At 40.3% G+C, this 16,013-nt stretch overlaps 1 protein-coding gene across 1 annotated transcript in view; it reads left to right on the top strand.

The window, feature by feature from the left end:
• The first annotated feature begins 382 nt into the window (after positions 1 to 382).
• Positions 383 to 16,013, top strand: part of OCA2 (OCA2 melanosomal transmembrane protein) — a 421,183-nt gene continuing 405,552 nt past the window's right edge. The window contains exon 1 of the mRNA XM_014527422.1: positions 383 to 404. The gene's annotated coding sequence lies outside the window, so the exon portion shown is untranslated. The remainder of the gene's footprint in view (positions 405 to 16,013) is intronic.

Genomic DNA, 16,013 nt, shown 5'->3' on the forward strand with positions numbered 1-16,013 from the left:
TTCCCTCCTTGCCCTTTGCAACAAGTAGCTCAGGATTAGGAATAGCTTTGTTTAGGCTGATCATACTGGTGATGTTAGTCAAATCAAATGCTAGCTCCTAAACTGGAATCACATGATAAAAATCCTAGGAATTCATATTTCATTTATGTGTGTGAGTAGAATGTAATGGTCACTCCTCCAAGGATGCTGCCTACAAAGAGCTGATGCTAATTCCTCTTTAACCTATTCACTTACCCAATAAACTCTCCATTCAGAAAACGTAAGGCATCTTGCTGTTCACTTAGCTGAAGAAGCTTGTTTCATTCTAAAGGCTCCCTTTTTTGTTTGTTTGATTTTGTACCATCCATTTCATTTTGGACTCTTTTCAAATAAAGGAATCACAACAAGAGCTCTACAGAAATCAGGTAAAATACATTTTTTCCCCTAAAAGATTGTTTTATTAACAGAAATATGTCAAACTGTTCTAGTAATATAGAGAGAGGGTTTTTAAAATGCACAGTAGAAAAGCTTCATAGAAAAAGTAACTCCAATTTGGCAAAAGCAAGAAACTTTATCTGAATAGCATTTATATGCTTTTGAGCATTCAATGCGTAGAAACTCCATTGGATACACTGGTTATTTGCTGCTTAATCATAAATTATTCCCTTGTAAATATATAACAATATTTTGGTTAACTTTTATTTACTACCTTATTGATTAGAACATCACTTCTCCCTAGAACATTGAATATTATAATAAATTAGCTCACATTCATAATATGTTGGGTTTTTCTTGTCCCCAGTGCTATTCCTACTGATGGTAAAAGGGAACTTGTTCAAAAGTTTTCATTGAATTTATATATTTTTATAAATAATGTTTTTAAAAGATGCATTCAGTGTTGTATGTTGCAACTAATGTAACAGTATTGTATAAATACTTCTATGAAGTAGACATTAAAGAACTATTTTACATGTTTTAAACAGCTGCATAATTCCCATAAGCTTTTTATTGTTTTTTAAACCTTTTCTTCAGTTAGGCAAGTTCTATGTGTGGCATTTTTTGGATCCAAGTGTAATGCACACTTGTGACTTTTCCAATCAACTTGCTAGAGTAACTCTACTGAAAAAAAGAACAGCTTCTTACTTTAACACTGGATTGATTTGTTTTAAACAACATTGTTATTTGCAGCCAGGGTTAAAAAAGTGATAAATAGGTTAAATAGGTCAGCAATAAATTAGATTTAGTATTTATTGGGTGAATGAAGAGAAGATATGGGTTAAAGGGCCTGCAGGGACATGATTTAGAATTTGGGGATTTAGTGAGGAGTTTTGTGTGGGCGCTCTATCTGCTTTCCAGCTATTCATTTCAAATCCTGAATGGGCTTTCTACCCTGACTCTGTTGGGAGAGTTTAGAGCAGCAATTGAATGGAAAGGAAGGCAGAAGAAATATGAAACTGATAGCAAAGTACAGAAAGTGGAGGGCAGTACATCAAAATAAGTGGCTTGTTAATGATCTTCTCTTCAGAGTGAGTTAAATAAAATCAAAATGCTGATAAAGAAAAGCAGGAAGAAGCTGTTACCACGTGCTCAACCGCAGTAGTAAATTCCAATGGTTAAAGCGAGGTGCCAGAAAAGACTTTCCATGCTAATTCAACAATAATGCCGTTCTTATGACACGTTACAATGTACATATCTCTATGAATGCCTAAGAAAAACAATACCCTACAGGAAAGATTTGTAGGACTAGGTGCTTTTGCCAGACCATATTTTCTCCTGTGGATTAACTTTGAACCACTAATTAAAAGTTATTCTTAAATCTTTCTAAATCCTGTTACAGTAGAAAGCAGTTAGGGTCTTAATCTTAAGATTTAACTGATGTTTCTTTCACAGAGTAGAATTTACAGGGAGGCCTCTTGTAACTTACTACAGCAAAGAAACCACAAAGCCAAAGATTTTTCTTGTGAGTGTAACACTTGAAATGGGTACAGTCATTAACTTTACTTAAAAAAAATAAATAATTGGAATGGTAGCAAATGACGCTAGATAAAATGTTATCAAATTATACAGTAATATGATACAGGATGTCTGCCAGTATAATGATAACTTCAGTCCTCTCATATCTGAGTTTTTGAGACAGCATCATTTGTGAAGTAAAGATTGAATATACTGTATGCAAGAGAAATGATGCATTTTATCACACACGTCCTTCTAAAACCATGCAGATCGGATCTCCTACTAAACTTTCCTAAGCAAATGTATTAGGAAGGTGAACCTAATACTGCATGCTGTCAATGAGTCAGTAGACTGAAAATGTCACTTGCGTTACTTTCCTATGGATTATGAATCTTGTGAAGCCAGAGATGCAATGATGTAAAAATCTTAACTTTTAATGAGTCATAAACAGTCTTGTTGAAGACTCCATTTCCCATATATGTCACTTTTTCAACTGACAAATACTGTGTTATCTAAGGAACCCCTGGGTGCATCTACATGTGCAATTAATTTGCCTGAATAAACTCCAGCACAGTTTGTATTGGAGTTCATTGCTCCTGCCTGCAGCATTTACGTGTGCGCCTGGGACCACGGCACGTTGAACGGGGGCAGCGCAGCCTTGGCTGCCAGAAGGTCCGGAGGTCAGCCTGCCAGCCCCTTCCTCCTCGACTCAATGTGCTGGGACATTTGACTTGGACACAAAGGTGCTACTGTGTGGGGTTAGCTGGCAGGCAGCCCTTGCACTCTATCACCCTTGTGCCCCAGCCAGCTCCGGTCACCATCTCTGTGTGTGTTGTGGCGCATTAAACTCCACCAGAGGATAGTACTTGTGTTGGGCAGTACTTTCCTACAGTGGAGTTACTTTACTGTGGCCTAATAATGCTGCATATGTAGACGGTGATGCTTTACAGAGGAGCTAATTAGTCAACACCACAGGAAAGCACACGTGTAGATGCCCCTACTGTGTAATAACTGTTGGTAGATACTGACTTTTAATTGTCATCACTTTATAGTCACCACATGCTTAAATTTGCACATCCATCTTGGAAACGGCTAAAATTAGAAATAGAAGTCAACCTGCTAACATTTTTATCTGCAAGGGAGAGGCAAAGCAACATTTTGCAATGAATGTGTGGTATTTTGGGGGAAAATATATGCACACAAACCTTTTTGGGTATAAGAGTGAAGCGTGCCACCCATTTTAATTCAGAAAAAAAGTGTGTCCCAGGTGTCAAAAGCATGGGAAATGCTGACTTAAGCCAATGGAGGACATTCCACTAAGTTCAATGGGCTTTGGGTTTGGCCCTGGGTCATAGGATGTGTCAATGACCATAGAAAATGATGGAGGGTAGTATAAAGAGAAAGCTAAACTAATCTGCAGAACTTAACCTACAGACCTGGGCTTGTTTTTCATGCACTAAAAAAGTCGACCTTGAATGTTGCTCTAAGTGTCAGAGATATCTAATCCACAGGCCAGTGAAGTCAATGGAAAGACTTATTAGCTGCATTGGGTTTTGGATCAGGGTCTAGATGCGTCTGGCTTCTTAGTGTGACATGTTAAAATCCTTGGGCTGTTCAGTATAAGAAATCAATGGCAAGTGCCTTTGTATCTTCCGAAAATCACACAACAAGTCTTTTTGGTTATGGTAAAAATGAACTGAGTCTGCAAGATGCTTTCTGTTCACTTGACAGAAGTCTCATTTCCTGTTCATTGCCTTTTCATAATTTGCATACCGCTCTTATTTTTTTTTAAATTCCCCTTGGAGGGTTAATTACTATATTGTTTTCTTGATCTATGAAAATAAATTGAACACTTTGTCAATGTTACAATCTGAGTCCATTCTACTATATTATTTTCTCTGACCTGAGTTGCTTATAGCAGAGATGTTCATTTTTACTTGTACTATTAAGAATAGCATTTGGTTTAAATAAAAAAAAAAGAAAGCCCATCTCCTGAATTTCTGTTTTTAATTAAATAAAGAATCCTGACTTAATAAGCCCCTGTAACCTTGTAATATCAGCAGTAGCAGCTGTGGCCAAGCTTTTTTTTTTTTGGTTTCTTCACATAAAGGAACAGAGCCTTTTCTTTTTTGTGCAGTTATTTTTTCAAATGTCCCTAATTACGGATTTTTGGTATGGGGAGGAGGGAGGCAGAGGAGGGTCAGCTGGAGGGTTTGCTCTGTTTGTCAGTATCATTCTGTAAATGCTGTTATACCTTGCAAGTTGTCACAAAGGACTTTGACTTGGGAAATGAGCTATTTCCTTTTTGGGAAGAAAATGAATGGGCACAGACTCAGGCATAGACATTGAATCTGAAACTGAATAATCCATATTTCTTCTTATCCTGTTTTTCTTTATAGATGTTTGGATCCAAAATATATTGGAGACCACGGGGAGACTTCCACTGGCTTCAGTGGGCTTCAGATTAGGCCTAGTGTACAGCTAGATAATGTTTACTTTGAGCAACAATGGATATAAGCAACCAGCAGCAATCTGTCTCTCTAGTGTAATTTGCACAATACTTTACCAACCAGCGCCATGTAAAACTTGGCAGAGTAACTTCTGTTTCCACCCAGGCGATATTACTCTAGCTGCTAGACTGGAATCTTTTGGAAATTTGCTGTGGTTCTTAAATCCTTCCTACAGATATTTATTGCTATATAGTTTAGGTTAGTATCTTTACTGTTTTCTGTGGCATGGTGCTAAATAATTACCTCTTGGAAAAGTCCCTGGGGATTGAAAACCATGTCAGTGTAATTGTATCCCTTGAGAGGCTTGTATTTTTGTTTTTCTACTGTGTAGTGCTGTTTTCCATTGTTCACCAGATGATTAGTTGAAACCACCAAACTTATTTTCAGCTGTTATCAAATCAAGGGAGATTTTGAACTTGGATTTTCAGAGGCAAAAAGTGGATAGATTGAAGCTTTCTTGTAATGATTGCTTAAGCATCATAATTTACAGTGCTTGCTAATGAAGTCTCCTGTATTATGTATGCACTTATGGAGTACTCTAGAAAGTGAGGAGGCAGCAGACCAATTTCGAGCAGGGTGTTGTGTAACGACAGACTATTTAAGCTTGCTATTCAGTATTGTTCTCTTGAACATAGTCAGTCCATTGTGGTGTTTTATCCTGAGGTGTTAAAATATGGCAGTTTGCCTCTCCAGGGCTTGGTTGAGATGAAATTCCGTAGTGAAAGAGGTAATTTGTAACTAGTGGGTAGATTTGACTTTGGGGCCCATCATTTGCTGTTGATCTGTGGAAAACCCCCCCACTCAGCATAATTTCATATAAGCAAGATATGAATGGAATTTCTTCTGTATCAAGAGAAGTCCACTGATGATATTAATGCAAGTACCTATTTTCCTAAGTAACAGAACCCAGAACTTCCTAGTGAATGCTTGCTTTAGAAACACACTTACCTACAGGTTTGTTTGCAAGTTTCTGTTTGAGAAAAGCAGTGTGAATAATGAATGAAAATAATTCTTTAAAACTCTTTTATGAAAGACATTTTCCAAAAAATCTAAGTTTGAAAAACTGAACCCCTCCCCCCAGAAGGATAATACAGATCACAGAGATGTTGGTTACTTCAAGTTCAAGCTTTACAAGTACAGGAAGGTTGGTGAAGATGTGTCTATAAGAGATCCTATGAGATGCCTGTAATTCTGCCCTGTAGCAACTCAAGGCAACAAACTTGTGATTATAAGTGAGTATAGTTCCAGGTTAGAGGAACTCAGTGCTGTGACACTATAGACAAGTCCTGAGAGCCTGTAGGTTTCCAAATGTTTGCCAGTAAGATTCTATATTTTCCTTGAGTTCTTCTAGGTTATGTACAGACATTCAGGGATATTAGAGGGGCGGGGGACTAAAAATAGCCCCCCCACCGACCCTGCCCACTCTCCCAGCCCCATCAATGGCTGCCCTTCCTGACCCCAGCCTCCTGGCTCTTTGAAAAACAACAACTTAGCACTCACTGGCTGCTGTCAGGCAGGGGGCGATCCCCACTGCCCCCCACTGTGTGGGGGGCTCTGTTATGAGTCCCCATCCCCCACCCGCTCTCCTAGCCCCAGAGTCCTGGGCAGTCTGAAGCTCTCTGAATCTTTTCTGAATTGATTCAGAGAGCTTCAAATCAATTCAGGCCTATTTATTGGTTTCCTGATTCAATTAGGATTTGGAGATTTGGCCAACAAATAGGGCCGAATCTCCTCCGAATCAAATCAGCACCCAAAGCTTCGCACAGCCCTAGGGTTTAACTCAGGGTAAGAGGCAAGCACTTAAGTTCAGGGAAGAAACAGGATTCCACATCCACACTTTCCTATCATATCCCAGGTGTCCATATGCATTCCTTGCTTCCATTCCCCACTGAGCTGGCTGTTGAGAGTTCCACCCTGATGCACCGAAAAACTCCCCCCTAACCATGATGAAATGTATAGGGAACTGAGGTTCCTATTTCAGGTTTGTGACTTCCATTCTGGTTGCTAGGTGCCTGAAAGTTAGGTGCGGCCATGCTGAGGATCACCATGCCTGAGTTCCTTTGTGATGTGGTCTGAGCTGTCTTTATTGTGTCATAATGTGGCATTTAATTTGAGGTCCAACTAATTAATGGTTTTATAAATTCTCAGACAGTTCATCCTGTAAAAAGTCCTGTAAGTTTGGAAAGGATGCTTTATGTAAACAAAATAAACATAATAAAGAAAGGCCAGATCCCTGCTTTCTATGTAAAAAATGGAGCTCAGCTTTCCATAATAATGGAAAAATACAGCTAAATGACTAATACATCTATTCAAATATGAGGTGTAACCACTTGCACTGGTAAGGTGTGGGGACTCTGTAAGGGATGGGTAATGAGGAAATACATTTTGCTGTAGCTAGGCTGAGTTTTGTAGGCAAAAATCTCATGTCCCATTTATCATCAAGCTTGTTTATACCATAAACAAACATGAAGTTTTATTGAACATTTCCAGAAGTATTCTCTGGCACGATTAGGAACTTGCACAATAAAGTTGAAGGGGGCTATTCCAAGAATCTGCCTGGCTTGAGCTTGCTATGGAGGGCTGGTAATACATTTTCTTTGACATTTTACAGTAAACAAAGTAGTAGATTCTGCTACCTTCATATACCCTTGTCAAACATCTAACTTTCCAAGTAAGTGAATGAGAGATGACAAAAATTTATCAGAAGCAGGGAAACCTAATATTAAAAAAGAAAAGTTATTTGGAATTGTCAGCTAGTGGAGCATGTTATGGAGGAGGGCCATACTAAACCTAGAAACAACCCAGGAAAAAATAAAACAATGCCATCAATGTATTTTTCCCCCCAAATAGAGGTCTTCTAATTCACATCTGTTCATTACTATACATTCCCTCTAAATGCGTAATTACATGCCTGTATTTTAGAGGGATAGACACTAAATTCTATGCCTAGGAAATGCATTTTTTAGAAACCGCTGTTTCTAGATTATACTGCCTTTAAGATGCACATCTGCTTACCCAAATAAGGGTCCTTTATAAGCAATGCTATCATTTTTGTATTTTTTTCTCAAATGGAAAAATATGGAAATTCAGTGAAACTGCACTTTCAAACTAGTACTTTTCTTATCTATGCTCTCCTCTGTCATAGGAGGTAGGGCAAGGTGGTGCCCAACAGTAGTAAAACTCCATTGTTTTATTTTTTCCCCCAGAGGTGTGTGTTTGGTAGGTTTTGTACTTGGTGTAATCCCTCTTCATAATATGCCTTACTTTTTGACAGTTCCAGATATTATATATATTTTAAATATGGGGAGTCCCTGCAGCTGATAAACTTCCATCACCTCTCCTTCACTTCACTTGGAAAAATAAGTAAAATCACTAAGCCTGTGCGAGTCGGCAGCGATCCAATCTGGCTTCGGATCCAGACACTTTGGATGGCCGCAATCTGATCCGGAGCTCCGGACCGTGTTTCCGCCTCGATCCAGCCGAAGCGGCTCCGGAGCTGCCTTGGAGATCCGGCCATAGGGTATAATGGGGAATCAATGAAATATCTCTAACTTTGCTGTTTTTTGTCCCATTTGGATGAAGCTTGCAGGGGTGGTAGCCTCTGCTGACAGCATGAAACTTGCCAAATTTCAAGAAGATTGGTGCAGGGGTTTGGGGGGAACTGTACCCCAAATTCTTGAAAGCCAAACTCCTGTCACATCTATGTGTTACACCACAGAGGGGGTCAAAACTGCAGGGCTGGTAGCTCTTGCTGAGTCCACAAAGCCTGCCAAGTTTCAAGGAGCTAGGTGCAGGAGTTTTGCTTTCAAGAATTTGAGGTACAGTTGCCCCAAAACCCCTGCACCTAGCTCCTTGAAACTTGGCAGGCTTTGTGGACTCAGCAAGAGCTACCAGCCCTGCAGTTTTTACCCCACTATGTTGTAACACACAGATGTGACATGAGTTTTGCTTTCAAGAATTTGGGGTGCCATTCCCCCCAAACCTCTGCAGTGATCTTCTTGAAAGTTGGCAGGCTTCATCCCCTCTGCAGATTTCTGAAAATTTCATCGAAATCAGACAAAAAACAATAAAGTTATAGATATTTTATTGTTTCCCCATTAAACCCAATGGCCGGATCTCCAAGGCGGCTCCAAACCGCTTCGGGAAGCTGAACGAGGCCAGCGCTGCGACCTGGATGTGCTGTTTCGGACCCCGAAGTGTCCAAAGCTTCTCCAGATCCGAAGCTCTGTCCAAAACCTCACACAGCCCTAAAAATCACTGCTTCTGGTGAATGTCTTCACACAAAGTGAAGGTGCATTGCAAATGGAATTACAGTTTACATATTGCAATGTATTGAAACATTTTGGTACTTTCAGTCTCTCTTTTCTACTGTTATTAGAGTTTCATTAGCAGAGTAAAATCCTAGTTACAGTGAAGTCATTGAAAATGATCCCATTGATTTCAAAGGAGACAGGATTTTGCCTTCTATGCATCTACCAGAGAAGAAAAAGAATGAAATTCCCAAGTCTTCATCTTGCCTGTAAGTTGTTGAGTATTCTTAGGTTTTTTTTTTTAATCTGACACAACCGGTTTACCAAAATTATCTTTCCATACTCACTTGCATTATGCCTGTATATTTTGGCTAGTTTATTTTGTAATTTCATAGTGTATGAAATGGGATTAAGCTGTTTAAAAAGTGTTGTTTGAGCCTGCAAATACAATTTGCTGCAGAAAATTATTTTCTGCAGTGCATTCAACTAAGAATTTCAGAAACTTATTGGAAAAAAATGCTTGGATATCTTCACTGATGAACAATTGCCTTCTGTCTGCATTGGTATTAGAAGAACTTGCTGCTTGCAGATGACTCTTCATGTGATGGTTTAGTTTTTCAGTAGAACAGGATAGCAGTGTGTGTTGTTTTAAGTGTGAGGAAGTGTAAGATCTACTCAGAATTATCAGCATCCTCATGCAGCATTTTTTGGTATCCATCTGCTCCTCAGTACTATCCTTGTCTGGCAGGAATGCTAATTGCAACCTTTAGAATTTTATATAAGCATCAGGCCAGTCAGCTGAGATTCAGTGTCAGCCAAATGTTCTCTCTGCTGTCATATGTGTCAGGATCTGTTTCTTGTCTGCCCTGGTTTGTTATAAATATTAATGGTTCTGTGTTGCATGACCATCCTCCTGGATGAAATTTATTTCATAATAACACGTAGTTGAAGCACTTTGACCTGTGGCTGGTGCCGCACAGTAATGAGACAGGTAGGATACAATTTTCAAATGTGCCCAAGTCTCTTGGGCTCCTAAGTCAGTTTTGCAAGCTGAATGAAATCCTTTTAATTTTCATCAAGGCTCTCACCCTTCAGTGACTGAATTATTTCAGAAAAAATGGTTAGGCTCCTGAATCAAAATGTTTTCTCCATGCCTCAAAACTTTGAGCTTTCAAACATTTCCCCCCTTCTGCACTTGCACAAAACCAAGAGCTTTCAAGGGGTGGGTGGTTGTTAGAGTTGTTCCATTGAGCATAAATACATTAATTCCAGCAAGGACTTAAATCTCTGTTTCCCACATCACAGGTGAATGTCTTGGCTGCAGGACCATAAAGTCCATCTGGCTCCAGGCTAATAAGAAGTGGTATAACTAGGGTGGGGTGACCAGGGCAGTTGCCTTGGGCACCAAAAAGGAGATGGGGGGCGGTGCAGAAAAAAATGGCTGCTACAGCTGCACAATTGCAATGGCAGTAGTGGCAGCCAGAAGTTGCTACTTCCCCTGTGTGTGGCAGTTGCCCTGGCCATGTTGTTATGCCTCTGGTATTAAGTACTCTGCATATTTATACACAGTGGTACAGCTCCAACAGGAGGTATATTGTGTATTGGGGGTGGGAAGAGAAAGGGTGAGCCATCTTCCGTAGACTATTCATTAGCCTTCTGGTCTGGGTATTTACCTGGGACTTGGGAAACTCCAGGTTCAGATATCTGCTCAACTTAAATCAGAGCAAGGACTTTAACCAGGATCTCCAGCATCCCAGGTAAATTGGCCTGACACATATGAGGCTATTTGCTTTTCTGGAGTCACCAAGACTTTGACAAAAAATTCCATCCTGGGTTTGAAAAACCTTTCTCAATGAGCGCTTCAGACATTTTCCAACCCAATGCTTTTCCATCACTAAAACATTTCCAAACTGTTCTGTTTCTGAATCAAGTAGGCAATTTTGAAAATATCTTTCATGTGCTTATGTCATTACACAGAAAACTGAAGAGTTGGTAAGGTCGGTGAGTGGTCAATATCCTTTTCCTTTATTTTCTGTTCTTAGGCTGTAAACCTCTCAGCATAGGAACTAAGAGTTTGGATTGCAGTTACCATAATGTGAGCAATACTGACTATAAATATCCCTTAAAATAGGATTAATAAGTAAATGGGAATTTAGACTGAATGAGGCATCTGTTGTTAAGAGGTGGATGTTAAGAGGGCACATACACAGCCATTTGCAGGGCACAACAAGAAATAGCCTGACAACTGCTAGGACTGATACTCCACATTTTAAACACGTTCTCCTGCAGTTGGGAGCAGTGTTTCTGCCAGGTGTGCCACAAATTTGCTCCACACCCTCTCCAAGTGCCACTCCAATCCCTTGCCTGATTTGTTGCTCTGCTTTCTGCTCCTTGCCTGATTTGCTGAGCTGTTCTTTTGCTTCCTGTTCTGTGCTCCCTGACTGATCTCTGCTCTGGGTCCTGCTTTCTGCTCTATTTGCAACTGCTGCCTGTCCCCTCCCTGAGCTGTCCTGTGCCACACATAAAGGCTGCCTGTACCACTTGCACATCCGTGCTATGGGTTGGCCATTCCTGCTCTATGGACTATTTACATGTATAGAGCAGTTTTGTAGTATTTTTCTCTTTTTTTTACTGAAAGGGGAAGCTGAATCATTTCAATTAAATTTGTAGTCTTTGAAATCAAGAAGCAATTTTACTGTTTTTCAAATTGGTGTGGTTTTTGGATACTCTCTTTGCCTTGTAATTTGCTACGCGTCTTCTCCGTTCATTCTAGGTTTCTAGAAAATGGACTTTTACCGTCTGTGGTTATCTTTATCTGTACCTGCACCCATGTGGGGGGGTTGGTTTGCCTGAATTTGCTTGGTTGCTCTTAGTAAATGATGTTTGTAGTGGCAAGGTTATTCTTGAACTTCCAGTATTCATGACATTGGTGTTAGTCTTCAAAAAAGTGTTCCTGTCATCTGTTTCATATCTCTTTCATTAGGTCATAGTAATTGTCTTATTAACTGGTTTTTTTCTAGAGCATCTCTGTTCTTTCTTTGGTACTTCTGTCATAACTGTATTTGATTTATTATTGTTGATGGTCGCTCTGTTTGATCTCCTTCCAACTATTGAACCAAGATCTGCCAGACTGTGTGAGTGTTCTCATTGCTATATAGTTATGAGAGAGGTAGGTATTCCTCCATGTTTGTCAGTGAAAGTGGCCATAAGTTCTGAGCCTGTAAACCCCAAACAGTCTTATGGAATGGTTAGCCTCCAAATGTTCATTCCAGTTCTGGGCATGCCCAATACCACAACTGTAGGCACCTAAGTAAGTTATGTCCAGAAAGCGTAGGTGTTGTAGCTAGTCTGGCACTTAGGCAGTTAGATGGACATTTTGTGGTGTCTAAATTCTGCCTAGAATGCAGCTCAGGCATCTATTTAAAAAAAATCCTTAGCCTGCTGCTATTTTGTATGTGGCATATTTTTTTCATATTTTAATGCATTCAATTTTTTTAGCTGTTTGTTTGCTTCTTTGTTTACATGCCTCAGCAGTGGAATATATCAACAGCTTGATTAAGTCTCCACTCTGGCACAGTGTATGTGCACTGGTTTCATTACCTCTAGTGCTTTAAATTTTATTATGTCTAATGAGTCAGTTTGCAAGTGTGCCATATTTGCATAATGGGGCTAACCTGGTGCAGCCTTGTTGCGTATTGGTCAATCATTTCAGCTTCATTATGATATTGAAGGTACATCTTTTCAAATCCTGCAATTCCCCTAGGAGCAACAGGTAAATATATAACCCCTGCTGCAGTCTGTGGCAAAGCTCAATCTCACCAGGGTTTTATCTAAAGTATTTTTGTGGAGCATCTAAGACCTTTGTTGCTTCATGCCCTTCTTCATTTGCTAACTGTGATGGCTGATAAATTAGGATGTGATCTGGCTATATTCAGTGTAGGGATTTTGATGGTGAGGATTTCTTTGACAAGCTGCTTCATAATTTGGCCATGAGGTCCTTAAAAATTTTCCTTTTCACTGAAATCCTTTTAGGGAGTCGAGCATTGCTCAGCTATTTCCAAAGTGAATTGGTTGCCTCGGGTTGGTCAAAATGAAAAAAATGGTTTGGTAAAGAACTCTTCATTCTGACACTACATTAAGCTAGGCATGTAAGGATGTACACGTCAAATTTGAATTATGCGAGGTTTGTGGCCCTTCAAAAGCCAGTAGCCATGCTATCTATTCCTGAGTTCCATTTCCTGGTATCTACTAGCCCTTAGTTTATTAAAGAACCAATTACAGGTAGTGTTGAAATGATGTTGTAGCCACAATGGTCCAGGAAATATGAGAGAGAGAATTTTTGTGGGTGATAGTTTTCATTGGACCAACTAACCTGCAATTGGTCCAATGAAAGATATCTCCCACAAAAAAAATATTTGGCTTTCACATATGTATAGGCAGCTCTTTTATAGAGCACTCTGGAATCATGTAAGAGAGGATTTTTTTTCCACTTTGAAGATGGTCAGTTTAATTTTTTTCTTGGATTACTGGCAGATACCTACGTGCTTGTTCTGAAAATTAGAGATGTGCAACAATATCTTATTTTGGTTATATATTTGCATGTGTGTATGCACACACACACACACACACACACACACACACACACACACACACAAACAATATGTTTTGTTGGGGTTGATGTTCTTGAAACCTTTTGAGTTTGAGACTGCAAAAAAAAGTTTATTATTGTTTTGACTATATCACCAGTCTCTCCATATAATTTTTGCAAAGGACAGAAACAGTCCAAAGATGTATTTGTTTGTATATTTTCAGGTTAGAAGTACACAGGGCCTCGTATGGCTATCCATACATAACAATGTAATGTTTATGCTATTATACCAGCTTTCTTCTGATCATCTCAAAGCACTTTACAGATTGGAAATGCTGTTGGTCTTGTGAGATATATATCATTAATCACATTCTACATGTGATAAAAGTAGGACACAGTTTTAAAGATTTGCCCCTAGTCACTCAGGAAGTTTGTGGCTTTGAATAAAAGCCAGCTGTTCTGGCTTTGAGTCCTTTGTTTTAGTTAGAAGGCCATACTTCCTCAGTACATGCCCACATGTGTCCCATGTCCTTGTATCAGGCACTATTTTGAATATATAGTCTGAGGCTTGCAATAGCTCTGCCCCAACCACCATTCATTTTATGGAAACCTACTTCACTGTGGTGTATTTAATTTCCTAGTCATTTTTTTAAAACAGCTTGCCTTCAAAATATTATAGTCTATAACAGCACGGTCCTATAATATATATTTATACTAAGAAGTAAGCTGCTCTGAAATTTGTATTTCCTTATGACTGTTAAAATGAAGCACAGTTACTTTAATTTTCCAAAACAGCTTTACTATACCCTAGAACAAACTAAAAGTGTTGTATGTGGTAGTACCATGTTGTACCTCATCCAAGCCATTGGAGGAATTCTGTCCAACACAGGAGCATAGACATGCACAAGTTAAGAAGTGAACAAGACAAGGGAGCACATGTGTACAGATGCAGTGTCACTAAAGCCTATTGGTCCAGTTGACTACCGTTGAGTTCAGGACTGACTGTACAAGGACAGGGAAAGGGAGCTGTCTTGTTGCTGAAACTGAGGGAGGGGTGAGGAGGCAGCAGAGCTGCCTTGAGTGCCCTCCTCTTCCATTCTCTTCTCTTCGTGAAAATGATGGCTTCTGATAGGCGAGGAGCAGTGTCTGCCCGATTCCTATAGCAGCCCTGGTTGTGCCACAGAAAGCGAGGCAGATGGGCAAGCAGTCAATTAAAGGCATTCTCCTCTAGTGTGGGCTGAAATTCTGGAGTGAAATGTGAGTTTTGGCATTGTTTCTGGATGAGCTGGCGGTCTAGAAATCTAAGAGAGGCGGTAGCAGAAACCCACTAGCTTCAGCTCTCTCTTGTACCCTGACCGTCAGGGAGCCCTGTGGGGACCATATAGGAGAGCGTACCCTCTTCTTGTCAGTCAGTTGTTAAGTGGGAGGAGGTTTCTGCTATGGGGGAATAGGCCTTTTTTTCCTGGCGGCTGGCCCTGTCCTTGATTCCCTATGCCTCTGGGTTTAAATCACCCTGTGAGCAGCCCAACAGGGGTGCCCACATGGCATTTTAAAACCTGGGGCCTCTGTCAGCAATGAGACTCCCCCATTCATAGGGGAGTAGTAAAGAAAGTTGTCCTTATTAACCTCCCTTCCCCCAAATCTGAGACCCAAATGGACTTCAGTAAAGAAAATCTCAATGCAGTTCCTTTAAGGTACCCTGCACTGTGTCATGGACGGCTAAGAAGCACAGGATGCAATCAAAGCTTCTCATTGCTCTGTTCAAATGGCTCCATAATAACAGTGTTCAATGAAAATTGTTGGCAGAAGCTTTCCTTTTAGCATGAAAATGTGTGAGAAAAGTCAATGACTAGAAGGCTTTTTTAACCTCTGAAAGGTTTTAGAAATCCCAGAGAAGAAAGGAAATAATTACCACGGGGAGGTTTTTAAAAAAATATATAGTTTTTTTTTCCAGAGTAGCAGCCCTTTGTTTACTAGATTCCTGTTCACAAGGTGCTTTTAAGACTTGAAGAGGTTGTTGTCAGTCTTCAAGGCTAAAATCAATTTCAGCTGACAGTGATAATTGTTTATTCAATGAGCTGGGTCCTAACCCTGTAGTCTTGAGGTGATTAATCGGTGGACGCTTATTTATAAAACAATGCTTTCATAGGATTTAGAGCCTGAAGGGTGAAATGACACCCTGTTACCCTGGCACTGAACACAGCCATTTGTTTGTGTTTGACTAAAGTATAACTTGTATTTGTGCGGGCCAGGAGCGGTCCGAGGCTTTCGGGGGCGTGCGGTGGGCTGTGGCCGGGAGCCCGCAACGGTAGGGCGGGTACTTTAGCATGACGGACTAGAATTAGGCACGGACTCATAGCAGTTAATTAAAGATTGTTTTACTTACACCGTAGGTGGTCGCGGTGCAGGCAGGAAAAACTTTCTTGAGTTGCAGTTACAGACAAACACAAGTGGAGTTTGCTAGGCTCCACCGAAGACACACACACGGAGTTTGCTAGGCTCCGCAAAAACAAACACGACAGAGTTCTGGATACCCTTGACGAGCGCGCAAAACCGTAGATACGTCTTAAGAATTTAACGAACGAGACAGGAAGAGGTTGGTGGTTGATCAGGCTGCCGAACTCCTCTGAGATACGCACAAAGTTTCTATTACTCTGCCGCGTGCTCAGAGTCCCCACGAGATGGTTGTGGAGTCCTCTATCACTTGGGCGGAAACTGCTCAAACCTCTTATA

The sequence above is a fragment of the Alligator sinensis genome, unplaced genomic scaffold (genome assembly GCF_000455745.1).
Source record: "Alligator sinensis unplaced genomic scaffold, ASM45574v1 scaffold144_2, whole genome shotgun sequence".
Classification (NCBI taxonomy): domain Eukaryota; kingdom Metazoa; phylum Chordata; order Crocodylia; family Alligatoridae; genus Alligator; species Alligator sinensis.